This window comes from Nycticebus coucang, chromosome 7 (assembly GCF_027406575.1).
Source record: "Nycticebus coucang isolate mNycCou1 chromosome 7, mNycCou1.pri, whole genome shotgun sequence".
Lineage (NCBI taxonomy): Eukaryota > Metazoa > Chordata > Mammalia > Primates > Lorisidae > Nycticebus > Nycticebus coucang.
Window position 1 is genome coordinate 123,998,736 of NC_069786.1, and position 22,533 is coordinate 124,021,268.

The window sequence follows — 22,533 nt, forward strand, 5'->3', positions numbered from 1 at the left end:
AAATTATGAAGAAAGCTGTATAGAAAGCTCCCATATACCCTAGACTCAATTTTACCTATTATGAACAGAACATCTTACTTAACATTAGTGCAATATTTTTACAGTCAGTGAACCAATAGTTATGCATCATTATTGATTAAAGTCCATCATTATTCAGATTGCCCTAATTTTTACCCAATGTCCTTTTTCTGTTTCATGATCCCAGCCAGGATACCACGTAACATTTAGTCCTTATGTCTTCTTAGGCTTCTGTCTTAGGCTGGGCTGCCATAACAGATAACAGAGACTGTGTGGCTTAAACAACCAAATTTTTTTCCTCACAATTCTGGAGGCTGGAATTCTGAGATCAAGATGCCAACATGGTTAATTCTTGGTAAGGCTTTTCTTCCTGCCACCTCTGACTGTGTGTTCACCTGGCACAAGCTCTCTGGTGTCACTTCTTATAAGGGCACTAATCCCACTATGAGGGCCCCACCCTCCTGAGCTCATCTAAACCCCATTTTCTCCCAAAGGCCTCTTTTCTAAATACCATCACGTTGGGAGTTAGGGCTTTAGCATAGGAATTTTTGCAGGATACAATCTAAGTCCATAGCAGCTCCTCTTAGCTGTGACAGTTGATTTTTTTTTTTTTTTTAATGAAGAGTTACTAAATGTCTGTGTGTATGAACATTAACTCTCATTTGCCCTTATGTGGTTTAAAAGCAATGTTGAGTTAGCCTCATGGCATGATTTCTAAAGCAAGTTTTAATTTAGGTGCATGACCAAATATTGTCTTCTATAATTGGGTAGGCCTGCTTTGGTTCCATTTAAAAATGTACATGAGGTGGAATTAAACCACAAGGATATGAGAAATTGCCATACCAACCAAAGCACACCAGCCGTGGAGGACTCCTGCTGTCTGTAAATTACTCAGACCTTGTTGAGAGTCTGTTTTACCCAGTTGGCCAGCTCAGAATAACAGAGAAGAGCAGTAGGTAGAGACAAGGAAGCAGCTGCTTTTCCAGTTGAACACAGAGTTGTCTGGAATAAGGTTCACTACCCAGGTTGAAACTAATTGGCCATCATGCTGTGATATAATTGTGGGTGTGTGGATGATAACACCTCCCTAATCTGTACTTAACTAAGTAGGCTTGTTAATGATCAATTTTGGTGACTTGGTGACAGGTGCAAGACTTGGTGTACCGTGTTTGGTGTCTCAGATAATGATGACTGGAGATTATTTTTAAAAGGTAAAAAATTTAAAAATTGAAGAAAAGTCCTATGTGCTGGGTTAGGTTAGTAGGTGATGTCAATTAATACATCTAATTAAATAGGTGAGCCTGGTGTAATATGTTTTATAGAAAAAAAGATTTTTTTAATATGAAGAGTTAATTGCAAATGTACCAATTATTTTGACCATTTTTTTTCTTACTAGTGTTTTTTCATTAAAAAAATTAAGGCTTATAAAGCACATTTATTTCCCTTTGGAGAATTTAGAATGTACACTTTGGCCTATTTGGAAATCGTTTTTAGGAGGTGCTATTGGAGATAAAAGTTGTACAATTAAATATTCACTCTCAGCTAATAAGATGATAAATCACATCTCTGGAGAATTCCGATGTATTTACATAATTCTTCCCATTTCAGTATAAGGAGGATATTTTAAAATAGAGAGTTTTTTATATTTGCTAATTTCCCCTTCCTCTTCTGCAGTATTAAGTGATTTTTAGTTAAAAGTCATGGGAGTTAGATAGGCAAGAGTACTGTTTTCCATTTACGTTCAGGTTTGGTTCAAATTATGCAAAATGAAGACAGTTGGTGCTATGAATTGAAATCATTAGTACATCAATTATTCTGTGATAACCAGCTGAGAACAGGCTGTAGCCTGCATCAATGTTCCTTCCATTGAAAGTTGGCTTCTCATTAGCTTATATGAGAGATAAAATAATTTGATTCTAATTTATCTCTCTTTAAATGGACATTGGTCCCCTTTGAATTTAAAAGAAGAGCATTTTAATTTTATAGTCATTTATAATACACAGGTCAAATAAATAACAAGTTTTATTTCCAGCAATATATGTCACTGCTGTAATTTATAATAACAGTTTCTTGATTCTAAGACACACATCTTTTTAGGACATAATAGGCCACAAACATGATAAAGATAACATCAAAAATCAGTAGGGAGGCTAAGGGTTACTTACAAGTGATTCTTGACAAATTTTTAACCATTGAGAAATAAGTGAAGTTAGGGCTTTGCCTCACTATACTCTAAAATTTCTGATGCTTAGGATATATTATATGCAAGATCTGAAAAATGTCTGAGGATGTCTGAGGAAAATTGAAACTTAAGCATAAAAACAAAGAACGCAATCTCAAAGACAAAAGTAACAGACTTTTTCCCAAGTCCAGAAATATTATAAATTAAAATAAAGGGCAAAAGGTTAGAAATGTATTAGAAAAAAGGATTTTTATCTTTGTGATGAACAATACTAATACAGAAAAATACCAACAGGCAAACAGGCAAAAGCTATTAATAAATAATTTATAGAAAAATATTGGTGGCTAATAATCGTAACATAAAAGTTCATTATTAATTGTGGGAAAGTTGAAATCTATTTTGTCTATTAAATGAACCAGATTAAAAAATATCATGTTGTTGAGGGTTTGGTGAAATAAGAATTTACATAAACATAAAATTTACACAAACCTTTTGGAAAGTAATTTCAGCATAAGTATCAAGATCTGTAAAAAAGTTTTTACCCTTGAAATATAATTACCTTTACAAGAAACTGTCCAAATTATAAACAACTGTTTACACAGAAAAAGATTCCGATCAGCATATTTGTTGGCATGAAGTACTGGAACATGGAGAACCACCGAAACATCTACTAGTGAGAAGACTTGGAAACACATCCGCAGGATGGGAGCAGGGCGGGTGAAGCGCCCCTCTACGTTGTGCAGGCACAGCCCCTGGGCTCGGCGTTGCCTTACACAGAGACCACAGGATTGGCCAGATAGGCAGTTTAGATCATTTCTACAAAGACATTTTATTGGACATAGTCTCTACTCACAGGTGATAATAATGGATTTTTAAAAGCCTAAACGTGAACAAATGCAAAATAATACCAACAGTTAAATCACTTGGAAATTTAAATTACTCCCTAATTAAGGTGAATAAGAAAAAAGAGTAGAAATAAGCAGTGAGAACACTATATATCAAACCCATGGGCTTTGGAAATAAGTTTTTACTGTACAGTGAGAAAGTTGTTTTTGAATTTCAGACTTTGCCTTTCAGCTCTCTGCTCAGATTTTGGACCTGACATCTGTCTTTACTGCCCACTGTGCACTTCTGGACTTGGGTCACCAACTCAGTCATTTACACTCTGCCTTCTATCTTTGGTTGGGCCATCCACCCAACCCTCTGGATTTATCCAGAATACATTTATTAAATGACCATGATGTGTCAACCATTATAGAAGCAGGGAACAACATCCCTGCCCTCTAGGATGTAAAAGGAGCAAGGTAAGTTAAAGTTGGTAGAAATATTCTACTGTGCTGTTTCACTTTCTACAGTTTCAGTCACACATGGTCAACCAGGGTCCAAAAATGTTAAATGGAAAGTCCCAGAAATCAGCAACTAACAAATTTTAAATCGCACAGTGTTCTGAGCAGTGTGATGAAATCTCACATAGTCCTGCTCTATCTCACTGAGGACACGAATCGTCCTTTGTCCATTGGATTCACATATATATACTACCTGTCCACTAATCACTAAGTTGCTTTCTTGCTTATCAGACCAAAAAAAAAAACAAAACAGCGTAGTATATATATAGGACTCAGTATCATCTGTGGTTTCAAGCAACCACAGGGAGTTGAGTGTATTCCCCATAGAAAGTGGAGACTGCTATATATATTTATATTTAATTATCCAATTTTCCACTAGAAATAATGCACTGGAGAGAATTTGGGAAAAAAAGGAAAAGTTTAAAAAAAAATTATAAATAATACCTATAATTTCACAGCCTTGAGTTAGCCATTATTAATATTTGATGTGTTTCTCTCTAGTCCTTTTTGAATGACTATTTGTCTTTTGGGAAAAAAGTCAAAATTGCATTCTATGTAACACTTGTACTCTACTTTCTAGTTTTATCGTATTTTCCTATTCTGCTAAAATAATCTCTGTAAGACCATTTTAATGGCTGTATAATATTCTATCACATCATAATTTACTGAATCATTTTCTTACTGTTAGATGTTTCGGTGGTTCTCCGTGTTCCAATATGTCATGCCAACAAATGTGCTGATATCAATCTTTTTCTATGCTTACAGTTGTTTGTAATTTGGACAGATTCTTGTAAAGGTAATTACCTTCCAAGGGCAAAGTATTTTAAGAGTATTTTAGAAGAGTTATGGATAGTTTGGACGTTTTTTTACATTTTTGAGTAATATTATTAAAGCCTAATATTTTAAATCTCATTGAGATGTTGTGACAAAACAATATTTAATATATAATTTTTGAAAAGTCTTTGAATTTCTCTGATGTGTTCTAATTGCTGCATCACTATTGTATATCTGAAGTTGTAGATTTTATTCAAGGAGTTCTTACCCAGAGAACATTCAAGTCAATTGTAATGGCAGTTTGTTGAGGGCTCAGGATCCCACAACTTTTGACAGACAGCGTAACTGACACTGTGCAGATTTTAATGAACTGGTTAATTTACTTAGAGGGTGGTATAAATTCACTGTGTGATGTATACCATAATTGGAACTCTGAACAGGAGGTCACATTTCCTCCTATTTCTCTCAAACAATTTGTGAAGTGTGATGCACCAATGGGTAAAAATACTTCAGGACTTGCTAATGAAAGACAGTGTGTACAGAATCTACTTTTCTAGCACATATTTTTATAGATGTTGAAAATGCTCTTGTCAAATAGTATTTTAAAAACTGTCAGAGGTGTGTGTGGTTTTCAAATGAGTTTTAAATAATTCAGTACTGTGCAGGTGGCAGAAAAATGACTTTATAAACTTGCAGTGCTCTTTTGTATTGAATACCGAAGAAGAGTCTATGAATGAAAAATGAATACTACCTGAGCCATCTTTTTACTAATAGCTAGTATAGTGTTGATGGAAATTTGCTGTTATTCGTGTTGTTTTGGCATTTTTTCCATTAAGAAATTTCCTTAAAGTCACTTCAACATAGATACTATGTGTGTACTGACAGCAAAGTTCGTTTCTATTAGAAGCCTTGTCTGATTTATTTACTGGCGGTGGCCTCCTCCCCTTTTCTTCTAACCTGTGTGCTGCTGAATAGGAAGTGAGGACGCAGTAGACGTGGACGGTGTCTACTTACTGACTGACTACGTCCTTCGGGTGGGAGCTAGATCTCTCCGTGCTTTCCCATCCAGCCCCTTGGTTGGTGAGCAGTGTTGGTGGGATGTTAAAAGTTCCTTCCCCCAGGATTTGTGGGACGAGAGCCCTCACCAAACTGCTACTATTATTTTTTTTTCTTATTTTTTTTTTTTATTGTTGGGGATTCATTGAGGGTACAATAAGCCAGGTTACACTGATTGCAATTGTTAGGTAAAGTCCCTCTTGCAATCATGTCTTGCCCCCATAAAGTGTGACACACACCAAGGCCCCACCCACCTCCCTCCTTCCCTCTTTCTGTTCCCCCCCCATAACCATAATTGTCATTAATGGTCCTCATATCAAAATTGAGTACATAGGATTCATGCTTCTCCATTCTTGTGATGCTTTACTAAGAATAATGTCTTCCACGTCCATCCAGGTTAATACGAAGGATGTGAAGTCTCCATTTTTTTTAATGGCTGAATAGTATTCCATGGTATACATATACCACAGCTTGATAGAGAATTCAAATTAATCCACATGAAAAAAGCCATCAATGGGCAAGAGACATGAATAGAACTTTCTCTAAAGACGACAGACGAATGGCTAACAAACACATGAAAAAATGTTCATCGTCTCTATATATTAGAGAAATGCAAATCAAAACAACCCTGAGATATCATCTAACCCCAGTGAGAATGGCCCACATCACAAAATCTCAAAACTGCAGATGCTGGCAAGGATGTGGAGAGAAGGGAACACTTTTACACTGCTGGTGGGACTGCAAACTAGTACAACCTTTCTGGAAGGAAGTATGGAGAAACCTCAAAGCACTCAAGCTAGACCTCCCATTTGATCCTGCAATCCCATTACTGGGCATCTACCCAGAAGGAAAGAAATCCTTTTATCATAAGGACACTTGTACTAGACTGTTTATTGCAGCTCAATTTACAATCGCCAAAATGTGGAAACAGCCTAAATGCCCACCAACCCAAACTGCTACTATTATTGCGTGTTCTCTGGGTAAGACCTTCTTGAATAAAATCTATAGTTTTAGATACAGTAATGATACAGCAGTTGGAACATATAAGAGAAACTCAATGACTTAAAAATTATATATTAAATTCTTTTTGAATCATGAAATCTCAGTGAGGTTTTCTTTTTCTTTCTTTTCTTTCTCTCTCTCTCTTTTTTTTTTTTTTTTTTTTTGGACAGGGTCTTGCTCTGTCACCCAGGCTGGAGTGTGGTGGTGGGATTCATAGCTCACTGCAGCCTCAAATGCCTGGGCCCAGGCAACCCTTCCTAAGTACTGGGAAGTGTCCGGCCTTGTTCTCTTTTAAAAAGAAAGTTAAGGGCACAGTATGATGGGTCACACCTGTAACCACTCAGGGAGGCCAAGGCGGAAGGATCTCTTAAGCTCAGGAGTTCCAGACCAGCCTGCTCAAGAGCAAGACCCTATCTCTACGAAAAATAGAAAAATTAGCTAGAAGATGTGACAGGAGCCTATAGTCCAGCTGAAGCAATTGCTTGAACCCGGGATTTTGAGGTTGCTGTGAGGTAGGCTGATCAGGATGTGCTAGCCTGGGCAATAGAGTGATACTCTGTCTCATACACACACTCAAAAAAAAAAAAATCAACTAAAAGTAAATTCCAAACCAACACTGACTCCTGGGAAAGAGTATAGAGCAGTGTTTTTCAATCTTTTTTTATCTTAGGCACATTTGAACCTATAGTTAAACTTCTGTAACACACTTAAAAAAAGAATATACTTACTGTGCTTTGAATTTGTTCCAAAAATAATTTAAATAATGATCTTTAGAAATTTTCCTAGCACACCTGAGAGCCTCTCTTGGCATACCAGTGTGCCATAGCACACCGGTTTTTGGTTGAAAATCACTGGTCTAGAGTCTAATTGGGAGTAAAAAAAGCATTAAAGATTATTGAATCTTAGCTATATTTTTAAATTAGCTCTTTACTAATGATTCTCACCTTTTCCCAGATCATCCTTTCCCTAGTTTCTTTTTTCAAAAGCAAACTTGTGTTTTTGGTGTGAAAAGGCCAGATGGGATGCACTGTACTGGACATTTCCTCCTCCTGCTAATGGGCAGTAAGAAACTTGTTTTTCTGGAAGGCAGAAACATTTTCTTCATCATCATCATTTTTATTATGGCTATTTTGGTTTTGTTTGCCTCAGTCAGGTATTTTGCATGAATAATAATGGTATTATTTATTTCAGGAGTTATCAAATCTCTAATTTTGAGAATTTCCAAATTAGGAATTAAATGACTTTTATGGGAAAAGATTGAAGGTGTGTTTGCAGGGACTGGGACATGATTGGACTTGCACCGCAGGGAGAGTTAGACACAGGAAGGGTGAAAACACCTATCTTTGAACATTAAGTTGAAAGCTTTTCGCATTGCAGCAGTGATTTTAAAGATTTGTCCTACAAAACTGTAGAAGTTCATTTAAAATTCATTAATTCTACTCCAGTGTCTTTCTGAGTACACTGCATGTGATTGCCACTTAGTGTCTGGAGCATGCCGATTATACACTGTCACCTCACAGCGTTTGTACTGGTGTCTTAGGTGCCACAGACCTGACCTGTTCTGCTGCTTTAGTCTGAAAGGAGTCATCAGAGCTGTTGTCACCTGCCCAGGTAGCCAGACTGCCCAGTTAACAAGGAAGGTATTTTGTATGGGCTCCACATTATCCCAAGGTCCTCCTCAGAAGTCTTTATTTTTAATGATGGCTCAAGGTCCCCTTTTGATCTGGATTTCATGGACATTTACGTGTTAGTTATAATTGAGTTTTCTTGAGGTTAAGCTAAGAATTGACGGTAAAACAAGGATGGGGAAAGGGCAGCCAAAGATCTTACAAAGTATCTCAATAAGAGAGATTAAACCACCTAGTGAAACAAATCTTTTAGTAGATTTGAAGAAGGCAAAATTGTAAAATATTTTGCCGAGGAATGCAAATTAGGCATCAGCATGGATGATTTCAGTTTTGGGGGGTGTTTTGTAAGTCATTGCTTGCCCATTATGTTGTTAGAATTGTGTTACATGAGCAATTATGTGGCTTCTAGTCATTCTTTTGGTTGAGCTCATGTTCCTTATTGCAGATTATAAATCGTAATTTACTCTTCCAGATGCACAGAAGCTGAACACAGGCCAGCAGAAGGTGTCTGCTTTAGGGAGGGAGTACTGAGGATGAATTCATGACTCAAGTCTCCTTTCAGCCCACCTTACCGGTGCCACTCCTGCTCCCCACTGGCTCCCCATTTCTAACTGTCAGTTCCTCATCTGTGAAATGGGACCAGTAACAGTACCCATGTAATGGACTTGTTGGAAGGATTGAAAAATAACACAGAAAAAAATGTAGAAATCAGTGTCTAGCTGATAGGAAGGCTGTTGCTGTCCCTCACATATCACCAGTGGGTACAGCAGAGTGTGTGATGAAGCTCAAGCTGGTCAGGGAATAGCAAAGTCTTCCAGGAATATGCAAAGCCTGTATTCCCCTTGAACGTATTTGCTAACAACTTACTGAAGAAAATATGGATTTTAAAGAGCTCTTTAATAGAGATAATAAATGAATACTTAAAGATAGTGTTTCTGTTTTAAAAAAAGTGAGGTGTTTCAATTTTGACTCACATTTTGTTTTAACACCTGCACTGTGTCGGGTATTATACAGGATACTTTTATGTATAATCTCTTTTAATTCTTATAATATATTATCTCCTGCACATGAAGAATGGAGGTGTATCTAACACAGGGTAAGATTCTGGGAATTAATTCAGTAACTTGATCATCTGGGTCGATATTTCTGCAGCATGGTAACATTGTTTTTGGCTCTTATTATCAAGTCTTCAAGTCCACCTGTAGTCTTAGCCTACACTGAAGCTGAAATATTCTGTATAACAGAATCTGTCTTGGGGCTTTGAGACCGGCTGATTCTGTAATGCCTCTGTCATCATTGGTCACCGTGGCCAGGATATTTTGGTTACAATTTAAAGAAATCCCACCCACATGAACTTGATTTAAAGAAGAGGACATCTATTGGGTTATGTAATTAAAATTTCCAGCGGTGCACCTCTGATTCTAGGAACTTCAGATGGCATGACATTCAGAAGCTCACACAATGTCATCTACCTGGCTTGTTTTGGCTTCTGTATTAATTATCTATTGCTCGGTGACAAATTAGTTCAAACTCAATACCTTAAAACAACACATATGTGTCTTGTAGGTCAGGAGCCTGGGCATGACTTACCTGGGTCTTTGGCTTTAGGAAGTGTCATAAGACTGCAACAAAGGTGTCGGCAGGCACCCAAATCCCCTCTGTAGGCGAAACTGGGGAAGGGTTTACTTCCAGCTCCTGTGGTTGTTGGCCTCACTGCCAGCTGGCGGCCGCCCTCAGTTCTTGCTCCTTGAATCTGTCTCTAGGCAGCTCACAGTGTGCCGGTTTCTTCATCAGAGCCAGCAGAGTCGAGTCAGCAAGCATGGCAGAAATCCCAGTGTTGTCACATAATCATAATAGCAATGTGCTGTGTTCTGTTGTTAGAAACAAGTCGTGGGTCCAACCTATGCTCTCACAGCAGAGAGATCATCAAGGATGTGAAGGTCAGGAATAATCAAGTCCCCAGGGACCGGGTTAAAGTCTGCCTGTCACAGCTTCAGCCTCAGGAAAGCTCTCTCCATGTGGGGACCAAGTTGACCCCCAGCAGCTCCTGCCTGATGTCACCCTAACACTAGCCATCATAGAGAAATGGAGTCACTGTCCCCTTGGCACCCACTACACATTTGTACCCTACCAGTGAAATTCTTGCTGAGAAATCAACTCTGGCAAACATAACCAACCACTAGAGGACTTATTGGAAGGATATCAGGTAGCTTCTAGAAATGCTGCGAATACTTAAAGACTGGACTGGGAAAACCCATTAAGAACTGGCTGGACTCTTGCTGCCATTGGCCAGTGCTTTGCTGGCCTCTCATCACTAGACTCTCAGCATTAGACAAAAGGTATATCCGATCGGCCAAGTGTAGATCATTTAGCTGTGCTCCAGCTGCCAGGAAGGGCAATGGGGGACTAGCTACACCCCTTGGGTCTCCCTGGGAGGTGGTTTCTTGTTTCTTTGTGACACTGTTCTGAGGTTAGCTCGTATAGGTCTTGGGGCTTCACCAGGGTTGCTTTCATCTGCAGATGTTCAGCCTAGTAAGTTGCATTACATAAGAAGTTAGCCTGAATGGGCAGTTTGCAGACATTTGCCACTGGTGGTTCTGTGCCCATCTTCAACTGTGCCTTGCAGACACGCCAGGACAGCTGCCACAGAAGCCGCGTGTAGAGATGATGGCGCGTTCAGGTTTCTGAGTTATGCAATAAATGGACCTTTCTATTGTTCATAGTCAGAATTTTTATTCCTAAAATTTAACTAAAAGCAGAACTTACTTTTTCTGAAATTACAGGCTAACTGTATGATCCAGTGTTGTTTCCAATCTTGATGTTGGCCCTGAAGATACAGGGATTACCTTAACTTTTTACTGGTGTCATCTTTGGTCATGTGCATATGACTTTTTTGTAACTCTGAGTACACTGACTTGAGTTGTCATGTTTTATAAGTCCAAAGGACTTCTAAATCTTTTGAATAAATTCATGTTCCCTTGCATGCATTTTCAAAGATGTACTTGCTGTCATGCATTACAGTAGAATGAGTAAGAACAACACCAACAAGGAAAAGAGATGCTTCTTTCAGGGTGCCTTGTGAGGTACACAGTCTGGCCTGCTGTCAAAATGTTTTTCTCATTGGCCTCATATGGCAGCTGAAATCTAATTATGAATTAAGATCAACGATCCTCAACCTGAACTCGTCAGAGCATAGCCTGGGGAATTGAACACCACCAAACAAAAAATAGCTAAACAAAGAAAACAGTGTCAGGATCCTACCCCAGAGAACCAGCAGGTCAAGACTGGAACCCGGGAAGGGCAGCCCATTCATTCGTGTTGTGGTGTTCACAAGGAAAGCACAGAAGTCATTTAAACGTTTCCAAGTGAGGCTGTTTCCCGCCATCCCTTCTTCTTTATGCGTGTGTAAGATGAACTGCCATTAATGGAAATTGACTTAAGTAACTCTCTTCCTGCAACCTTAGAGAGCACGACCACAATAGGACCACAGAATCTCCAATTATGGCATTACTTCTGGCAATGCCTCCAAAAGGCTGAGCTCACAGAAACATCTATTTGCTTCATCACAGTAGCACATGTTAAAATCAGGCTATAAACAATCCAACTTCTCTTTCATTTTACATTTACTTTCTGGAGGTGATGTGCAAATAATCATTCATGTGGAATCCAGAAATATTTTTATCTATAGTAATAGCAGATGGCAGAGCATTTTTCACGTGCCAACTTGCGTTTATTCTACCACAGTGCAATGTGGAAGTGATTATGGTCTCTTTCAAATACTCTCACTCCCCTCATGCATTTCAGTTGTGGTGGGAAGTTTTCTTGCATATCAGTTCAATATGTTGTAGATTTACTTGGAATCCTTGGAATTTGTGCATAGTGTAGTCACAAAAGTACTTTGAAAAGAAATATTTTTGAAGCCTCATGATTAAAGGTCATCAATTCAGCAAACGTTTAATAAGCGTATTTTGTGTGCTAAGCCAGCGGTTTTCCACTAAGATAGGTGGTTTGGTCCCAAGGGGGAATTTTGGAAGTTTTCAGGGTTGCTTTTAGTTATCATAACGATTAGCGGGGTGCTACTGGCATTTGGAATGCAGGGGCGAGTGGTACCAGCTGTTTTGGCAGCTCTCAGGACAGTCCCCTACGACGAGTTGGCGCCCTCCTCCTCACAGCCCCACACCCACTCTTTTGAAAAGACATTCATGTAGGTGAAAAACCTGCTTATGATTATGTGAACCTTAAACCTAGTTGTGCTTTTCATATAAACACCAAGAACTTTTTTTTTTTTTTTTATTGTTGGGGATTCATTGAGGGTACAATAAGCCAGGTTACACTGATTGCAATTGTTAGGTAAAGTCCCTCTTGCAATCATGTCTTGCCCCCATAAAGTGTGACACACACCAAGGCCCCACCCACCTCCCTCCTTCCCTCTTTCTGTTCCCCCCCCATAACCATAATTGTCATTAATTCTCCTCATATCAAAATTGAGTACATAGGATTCATGCTTCTCCATTCTTGTGATGCTTTACTAAGAATAATGTCTTCCACGTCCATCCAGGTTAATACGAAGGATGTAAAGTCTCCATTTTTTTTAATGGCTGAATAGTATTCCATGGTATACATATACCACAGCTTGTTAATCCATTCCTGGGTAACACCAAGAACTTTTTTTAACATGTATTTAATGTACAATGACTTTTCCAGGAAAATTATAAATTAAATTTTAAATGTAAATTGAGGGAAAATCTTGTTTTATTTGGAATCAAGACGTATTTACCTCACATAAAATCATGTCACTTGTGGAACCCTGCTTGTAGGGTTTGGGTCACAAAAAGCCCATCTGTAATCACCTGGGTCTGTGTTTTCCACTTTTATGGGGATTCCACACATAGGTGCAAGTGAAGGCCTGCTTTATATGTCTTCTGGTGGAGGTAGGCCTGAGTGTTATAATCTGTATTATTTTACTGTGTTCCCGCCCCCCCTTTTATAGCTAGGGCACTGTGTTAAGTTGTGAGTGTGTGTGTCTGTGTTTTCAAAAGCCTGTGTATAGGATGTGTTATTTATAGATGTTGTTTCAAGAAAATGGAGCATTGCAAAATACTTAGGTTGTAAGGGGGATGGTGTCAGGTAGATGGGATTAAAAACTACTGGATTAAGTGGCAAGTCAGTGCCTGACAAGTGGACAGACAGGGAGGGCCGTAGTGGGAGAGGAAGGCAAAGGGTGGTATGGGAGCCAGAGGAGAGCCCTGCAGCGTCCCCAGGGTGTATGCTCACAGGGCCCAGACGGGACATGGTGGATGAAAGGGCAGGTAAAGAGGATAGTGCAGAGTCCTTCTGGTCAAGTGTGGCTTTGGTGAGGGGCTGCAGCCCAGGGTGGGATAGGACTGGAGTGCTTGGCTAGAGAGAGGGAAGGCTGCGAGGTGGGCGGAAGTGCTAATAAGTCTTGCTCTGGCATTGCAGAAACACTGGGGAGCTACCAGAGGACTTCCGCATTAGGCTCAGCTTTGTGTGTTGGACAGAGTCTGCTGCAACAGGGCACAGTTTCCCGAACCAGGGAGAAGCCTAGAGTGATGGCAGGGGAAGAGCTCTGGAAGGTTCACACTGTCTCTGAAGGGGTCAGCCCCAGAGGGCTCATCCAGTCCCTGTGCTCTGACCACTTCTTTAGATATGGGTGCTGCAGAGCACATGGAGAGATTTTTGGCGGATGGAATCTACTGCACACTGAATATGAAAGCTGTGGACAGGGACGGCTGGGACGTGTCTGGCTGTGTAAAGTCTCTGACGAGAGGGAGAGCACAAGCTTACTTACAGTCCCCTGACTGCCCCGCTGAGGGTGTGGGTGGAGATTCTCCTTCATTTATTTTGTGGGTCTTTTCACTCACCTATTTCTTTCATTTAATTCGGCACAACCTGTCATTTTGTTTTGAAGGAGATTTGAATAACAGGCAGTGGTTATGATTTTAATCTAGAGTGCTTTTGGAAAATATGAGGTCTCATATTTTTTCGTGCCAAATGGGGGAAAGTGTTCTCAAGAACTTTCCCTGCAACAATAAAATTATGTAGATGTATCTATCACCCTGATGAGGGAAACGATATCCTTAAAACGACAGTCTTGCTGGTTTCTCTTCCCTTTGCAGTTTTAAAAAGTAATACAATTCCTAAAACACCATTATAAGAGGTTTGAAACAGAAAGGGCAGTGTTACCCACCCTACATGTTATCTGTTACTATTTATACATTATTGCCTTTAAATTTTGTTTTTAGATGTGTGTATAAAATACTTGTGTTTGTATGTGTGTATCCTTTGCTGTGCTTATAAAAATATAACATTGTAATTGTATACAGATACTCTACAGGTCAAATAACATGAAATATGCAACCAATATTTTGAATCATTCTTTCTTCTCAACTTCCAACTTGCTATCCAGCTACCTATGAGATACTGAATCTTAGATACCTCCATTCAGTGGTCTTGAAGGTTATCTCAAAGTAAACACATCCAAGCTGAGCTCGTGAATTACCCCTCATCTTTTCCTGTCCTCCTACATCTTGGTGAATAGTTTCACTATCTATTTAGTTTCACAACCCAGAAGCCTGGATTTCTTCCTTTCCCTCACCCCCCTAAATCCATCAGCAAGTCCTTGTATCTCTGCCTCCAGAATATATCCCAAATCGATCCACTGTGCTTCACCACCTTTCCCTGATGGAAGCTGCCCTATGAAGTTGCTCCCTCGTGGTATTAACGTTTGTGTAGTCCACCGTCACCACCCACGTCCAAGCTGCCATCACGTGTCACTAGTGCTGTGTCAGTCTCCTTACTGATCTTCTAGTAAAGCTGGTCATTCTTCAGACTCTGTTCTTTCAGCAGGTAGAACATATCACTCTTAAAAATTCTCCTGTTTAAAATTCTCCAGTGGCCTTCCATTGTACTTAGAAAACAATTCAAATTCTTTACCATGGCACCTAAGGTCCAAGAGGTCTACCTTTCCAGATTTATCTCATGAATACCCATGCCCATACGACTGCTCACAACGCTCCAGCCAGCTAATAGTCATCTGTGGGTTTTAAAAACACCAAGTTCTTTCCTGCCTCAAGTTCTTAAATACGTGCTTGTCCCTGTGAGAAGCTCTCATTCCCTCCAAATCCTGCAGTGTCACTCTAAGTGGCAGCCCCTGAGAACCCACCCCAGACCACTCCAGATGGGCACATTTACACCAGCTTGCTGCCACAATTTGTAGTTTGTGTGCATCTTCTTTCTCTGTCCCACTAGATTCCAAGTTCCAGGTGCAGGAGTCACGTCTGTCTTGTTTGATGACTGAGTGAACGCTTCAGGGATTTGTCTTGTCAGGCTTACGGACATGGAATTAAAAGCCAGGGAACCGCTGGGCATCATCTATTATCTTGGAAGCTCTTTTGTAAAAGAGGCTTCTCCTACCCTTGCATTATCCTGGTGTTTGTCCAGTCCTGAAGTGAGTGGCAGTGGTCACCTTCCAGCCTTGCGTCTGCACTTGGTGCCATGTTTGGTAGGCCATTGTGGATAGTAGAAGTGCATTACCCGTACAGCCACCGCGGGGGACATAATATTGATTGGAAAGTAGCTAGTTTTTACTTCTGAGGACCCTGGTGGGGGAAGTGGAGGGAGCATGGCAGACTTGTTAAAGAAAGCGAGCATATAGACCAAGTCCTCCGCAAATCGTAATTTCCAAAGACTAGTGCTGATCTAGTGGTTCAGGAAGGCATCCAGGACAGAAGACAGGGAGTTTGAGAAGTCTACCTTAGGAAGAAGCAGCCCTGTCAAGATCTCTCCTAGTGCCATTAAGGTTCCAAACCTGAAAAATTCTTACTACATCCTGCTGTCCTGTGGATCTGAGGCCCTTTATTAAGATCTCCCGACCCCAGAGCTGCTGCTCCACTCAGTCCCCACCAGTGTAAACTGCTCTATGGGAGGAAGTTGTGGAAGGCACAGCCGCCACTTGTTGCTCATGGCCTCCCACCTCACCGTGCTCCCTCACCATGTCCAACCACGGGTCTCCAAGTCACATCCTCAATGAGGTCATTTGCTCTGCACACTGGGAGATTATGTCTTAGACTTACACATGTTCTACTTTCTGAGCTATGCTTGAGAGGACAGCCTCTTCAACTGTGGAAAGAGTTTGCCATTTAATAGAGGAAGACCTTTATGGCTTGTCACAGCTTTCGATCATAGCTCCAGTTTTTGATTCTTTAATGGTGGCCCGTGAGAGCAGGATCATTTTGTGCAACCACTTAGCCTTACGATAGCCTTTTAAAGGGGTGCAGGTGCATTTGTGGTGTCTGTTGGTGTTGATAGTGTCTACATACAGTTTGCATAAGAGAAATCCACAATAATAACTTGTTTTGTTCTCAAATTACCTTTCCACTATCCCTTACTATCCTTTGTAAGTAATATGCAGCAACATTGATTTGACTTGAATTTTTTCATGTAATAGTTTTAAAATCTTTTTTCTATAAACATAAATGGAGCCCCCACTGTGTGTCAGTAAATACACAAATATTGTATATTTAGAGGTCCATGGGACAAAAAATAATGGCTAAGGACTTCAGAATTATAAAGGTACATGAGACCTCACCCTAAAGAGTACAGTAAATCTCAAGCAGGGTAAATAAACTAATCTACAACCAGATGATTGTGGTGTAATGATAGTATATCCAAAATGAAGAGAAAGTCTTAAGAGCCTAGAGAGAAGACCAATTGCCCAGAGCAGAACGAGTGTCCAGTTGGCCGACATTTGTTATCATCCTCAGCAGGGCCTGCACCCATCCTCAAGACAGGATGCTGAAATGAAGACCTTTTAGGACATACAAGGTCTAGGAGAATTTTTAACTCCCAAACATTATGGAGCTGAAAGAGTTACTAAAAGGTGTAATTTAGCAAGAAGGAATCTGAACTCACAAATAGATTACACCATAAGCAGTGGCACACAAAGACTTGAGATGATACCTTAATGAACGTAAGTGACTGGAATAAATGGCTATCTGTGTGTTATGATTTGAGCACTAACAAAGTGTCTTTCCAGTTGAATATGTACTACATTGGCTTGGTGTTCATGTCTGAAATTCTTTAGTTCCTGACGAATTATTTTCACCCCAGGCAAGGGTTTTTTTGTTTGTTTGTTTGTTTTGTTTTTTTGAGACAGAGCCCCAAGCTGTCGCCCTGGGTAGAGTGCCGTGGCACCACAGCTCACAGCAACCACCAACTCCTGGGCTCAAGCTATTCTCCTGCCTTTGCCTCCCAAGTAGCTGGGACTATAGGCGCTTGCCACAACGCCCGGCTATTTTTTGGTTGCAACCATCATTGTTTTGGTGGCCTGGGCTGAATTTGAACCCACCCGCTCAGGTGTATGTGGCTGGCGCCTTAGCGGCTTCAACTCCATAGTTGAAGTTCAAGCTGTGAACTTATTAGAATCACAGGCGGCTTTTTGGGAGTGTACATTTTGTATGCAGACAGGCTTTGTGGCTCTCATCAGACATTTTAAGAGGCTTAGAACCTTGAAAAAGTTAATACTACTGGATTAAGTTATTGCTTCCTATTAAAATGAAATTGCATTGATGCTTACTGCTGGTAATGATCCACTTTGAATATTGGCTCTATTGATTACCTTGCAGAACTCTTGTGACCCTGTCTGTCTGTTTATGCATTGTTTACACACAGCAGCAGTGGACCTGGCCCCTGTGACTGTATCTTCACATCAGGATATTTGATTGTAGTTATTATGACTTTTCTAACCAGCGTCACTGTTAAGCTATCAGAAGAAATGAAGCTTTGAATTTACCACTTTGGGTATATAAAAGGTTCAGTGCTATTATTTTGTTAATTAAATGTGTGTTTGTTTAATACATCGTTCAACTGCGTGTGAGGGGTAGGCAGGGGAAACAGTTCAGTCCTCATTTCTCCCAATGAAATCTCAAACTGAAACAGCTATTAACTAGTGACCACATGTAACTTGTGTTTCCCACCCCCAGCTTTATTGAGGTATCATTGACAAATAAATGTATTTATTTAAGAGGTATAATATGATGTTTTGGTACTGTAAAATTATCAGCATTGCCAAGCTCATTAACATATCCATCACCTCAAGTAGTTAATCTTTTTTGTGTGTGTGTGTGGTAAGATCACTTAAAATCTACCCTTTTAGCAGATTTCAAGTGTACGATACAGCATATTATTATTAACTCTAGTCACCATGCTGTACTTTAGATCTCCAGAATTTTTGCATCTTAAAACAAAGTGTATACCTTTTAGCCAAAATCCCCCTACTCTCCCACCCTCCAGCTCCTGGAAACCACTGTTTTACTCGGTTTCTATGAATTTTACTTATTTAGATTCCACATAGAAGTGAGATCACGCAGCATTTGTCTTTCTCTGGTTTCTTTCACTTAGAATAACTTCATACAGGTTTATCTATGGGCGAAAGAAATGGCAGGATTTCTCTCATTTTTAAGGCTGACTGATATTCCATTGCATGTGCATGCATGTCACACACACACGCGCGTGCACATGCACACACACAGCATGTTTCTTTGTCTATTGATGGACCCTTAGGTTGTCTATCTTAGTTACTTCAAATAATAATATAATGAACATGGGAAATCAGATACACATATCTCTTTTAAATAGTAATTTCAATTCCTTTGAGTTTATACACAGATAGGGAATTGCTGGATCACATGGAAGTTCTGTTTTTTGATTTTTTTGAGGAAGCTCCATGCAGTTTTGCAGAGTTGTTGTACCAATTTACGTTCCAGTGTACCAGAGATAGCGTTTCTCCACATCCTTGCCAACACTTGTTATCATTTGACTTTTTGACAATAACCCAAGTGGGAGGTGATGCTCCTTGTGGTTTTGATTTGCATTTCCCTGGTGGTTAGTTATGGTGAGCAGCTTTTCCAGAGCTTTCTACCTGTTGCCCATTTATAGTGAAGGAAACAACAAAACGAAAGGGCAGCCTACAGAATAGAAGAATAGGTTTGCAAAGCACGTATCTGATAGGGGACTAATGTCCAAAATATTGAAGAATTCATATAACTCAATAATAATAAAACAAGTAACCCAATTAAAAAGCAGGCAAAGGAACTGGGTAGACATTTTTCCAAAGAAGACCTACTATAACTTGTTATTTAATACAGTTGCTTTATTTTAGATATATGTATTTTGGGTGTAAATTCCACTTTCTACTCATTTGGTAGTTACTTATTGAGAGCTAAGGTCAGACCATTTGCTGCAGTTGGTGTGGTGTGGATGTAGAGTTGAATATAGTGGTGGTCCTATCTCTGAGGAATTACTCTTCATTAGGATAGAGGCTGGCAGCTAAATCCTCCGTCCTAGCCTAAAACTTGGTAAGGTCAAAAGGAAGTTGCTCCTAGGAGCAAAGTGTTTTCCCTGAATGCTCCTTAGGATGTCAGTGTCCACATACAGCCGAGAACAGGGTGAAGTGTGGGCCTACTCAGAGACCACAAACTCAGAACTTCTGTTTAGCATGTATAATTAGGGTCATAGTAACAAATCTGTCTTCAATGCTGTTCCACTAGAAAGTAGATCTCAGCTACTGATTAGAGCACTCAGGTGTCTTTCCCCCCAAAGCCCAGGGTTTCCTTCTGCCTCTGAAGCACCCCAGAGGGTCAAATGATTTGCCCTAATCTTAGATCTGGGAAGCCACACTCCCAGTTTAATTATCTTACCCTCTGCAGGTCCATTTTCCCTCTCAGGAATTAAATGGAAGTGATTCACTGAATGATTACCAACAGTGTGGAGAGAGGTAATATACTTGTTAAAATGAGTTATATGTTTTTTTACATCAGTGGAATTCTCTCCTTTTTGATATGTTAACAGATTCTCAGTTTTGAATGAGTAAGATCATAATCTTGTCTTAATTTTATTTATTTATTTATTTATTTATTTATTTTTTTTTTTTTTGTAGAGACAGAGTTTCACTTTATGGCCCTTGGTAGAGTGCCAGGGCGTCACACAGCTCACAGCAACCTCCAACTCCTGGGCTTAGGCGATTCTCCTGCCTCAGCCTCCCGAGTAGCTGGGCCTACACACGCCCGCCACAACGCCCGGCTATTTTTTTGTTGCAGTTTGGCCGGGGCCGGGTTCAAACCCGCCACCCTCGGTATATGGGGCCTGCTCACTGAGCCACAGGCGCCACCTTGTCTTAATTTTATTTTGAAGAAGAACACCTGTATAGAGCTTAACTGAAACAGCAGGGACAGTGATGGAACTTCTGTAGAAAGTACTGAGAGCTGGAAAATGCTCTCTGACCTGCCAGCCTCCCCTCCCTAGCTATTCGCAATTAGATTGTAACTCAAACTTCTGGAAACCATTTAGAGAGATAAGAAATTCATTTCACTGTATTATACTCCAAATTGTAAGTGAAATTCAAGATTAATTGTCTAATAGGCTGAGCTTTTAAATTGAAAATTTCCTCCATGTTATTTTATATCTGTATGATTTACCATGAAGGCTGGTTTGAAAAGTTTCAAAAATATTGATGTTATTTTATTCTCTTCATTTAAATTGAAGTTACTGGTTTTTTTTTTTTTTTAATAGATTCTGGCCACTTCTTTGATCTCTCAAACCACCCCTTTCTTTTTCATTTTTAAAACCAGGGAGGGTTTTATTTGAGACTGAACATGGAATAAAATAAGCACAGTAGTTGCTCTCTTAGCCACACTTTCACTTGCAATGGTTTCAGTTACCTGTGTTCAACCACAATCCAAAAAAAATTAAAAAGAAAATTCTGGAAATAAAATGTTCTCAAGATTTTTAAATTGGACACCATTCTGGATAACTTGATGAAATTTCACATGGTCCCACCCTGTCCCTCCTGGGGTGCAAATCATCCCTTTGTCCACTAAACACTTTGTTGAAGTTCTCTGCCCAAGAGTCACTTAGTAGAAATCTCAGTTACCATGTCAAAAAAACATCACGTATATAGGGTTTGGTGCTAGCCATGATTTTAGGCTATTACCGGGTGTACAATTCTTTGGTCATGGGTGGAGCCAACGTGAAGCATACTTTATCAGAGACGTAGTTCATACTATTTTTCCCAGGAAATGAGAAACCAAGTATCCAGTCTCATATTTTTATTTTAGCTTGCACATACCATGAAGCAGATACATTTGATGAAAATAATAACTCTCCCAGGGAGCAGCTGTGTTTGTGGGGTGTGTGTGTGCGCGCGCAGTGTGGCTTTCAGTATGTGTGGATGTGGGGGGCTGTTCTGAGCAATCGAGTTGCTAATGGGCACGAGCAGCAGTGCTGTCACGAGGTTTCTGTCTATCCTTTTCTCACTTGTGTTTTTCCCTCCCTGCTCACTCATTTCCTGGGGGCCGCGAGTCTTTCCATAGCTCCCAGACTATGAGAATTACTCAGCACTATCTCACCCACGGTGTCTCAGGACCTCGTTTCCCTACAGGCTGCTGCAAGGGGCAGAGCGTATGGGGTTGGACTCTGAGCTGCACGTGTAGGTCACTGAGTGTCACACTCTGAGCTCCGTCCCGACCATGGCTCCGTGAGCTCTCCGAGTTGAAGACTGAGCAGTTTTAACTCAACTCCTGATGCTCTTGGTGAAATAATCATGGCACACTTGAGTGTCTGTCACTCTCCTAGGTTTGGGGAATACGTCTGCAAAAATCACAAAACCCACTGTGCTCTTGCAGTTTACATTAGGGCCCTTGATAACTTTTGATTGCTCCCCTCCTTCTGGCATGAGGGCTCACTCTTCCAGGCCATGGAAATGTATTCTTTTGCATGGCTTTTTTTTTTTTTTTAAGCTTCATATAAGTCGATAAGACCCCATTGCTTCCCTCAGGGAGTCTGTGTGAGACAGACAGACATGTAAACAGACATGTCTCAGCAGACTGGATTCGTGCTTGTGAAGGTAGAGGCAACAGCTCCAAGGGAAGGTAGTAAAAGGGAAGTGCCAGTCTTCAACTGGGGCCTGATTCTTCTGACAGAGGAACTGCTGGACTTAGCCTTGTGGTCACCTGTGAGTGCTTGGGACGTCTGACTATGGGGTGTATAGGGATGGGTGTTACAGTGGCCAGTGAGGAAGGAGGGAGGAGCAATCAAAAGTTGAGGGCTTGTATGTGCCCTAGAATGATCTGTGAGAGCAATGATGTGATTTGCCCCTTGTCTTAGGAGGATACCTGCGACAGTGTATGGGGTGCTCTGGAGAGCAAGAGCTAGGTAGCAAGGAGCCAGCTGCTGGGTGATTTTCTTTCATTTATTCTTTTATTCATTCAACATCTATTCATCTGGGGTTTGCCTGTGCCCAATGCTGGGCTTTTCCAAATAATTTGGATGAGTAGCAGTGAGGGCTAAAGCCCTGTCTATAGTGATAGGAATGGCAAGGTCAGGGTAAGTGTGAGAGGCGTGGCAAAGGGGACATGGTGTGTGGCCCCAGAAAGGTTGGTTTAAGGTGCAGGTGTGTCTAGATAGTGGCAGGCAGCTTGAATATGAGGTCAGATGCTGAGAGAAGACCTCA

General features: G+C 40.4%; 1 protein-coding gene across 4 annotated transcripts in view; it reads left to right on the forward strand.

Annotated features, from left to right (window-relative positions):
- The window catches only part of RHBDD1 (rhomboid domain containing 1), a 224,119-nt gene that overhangs the window by 92,744 nt on the left and 108,842 nt on the right, over window positions 1-22,533 (forward strand). The gene's annotated exons all lie outside the window — the stretch shown is intronic.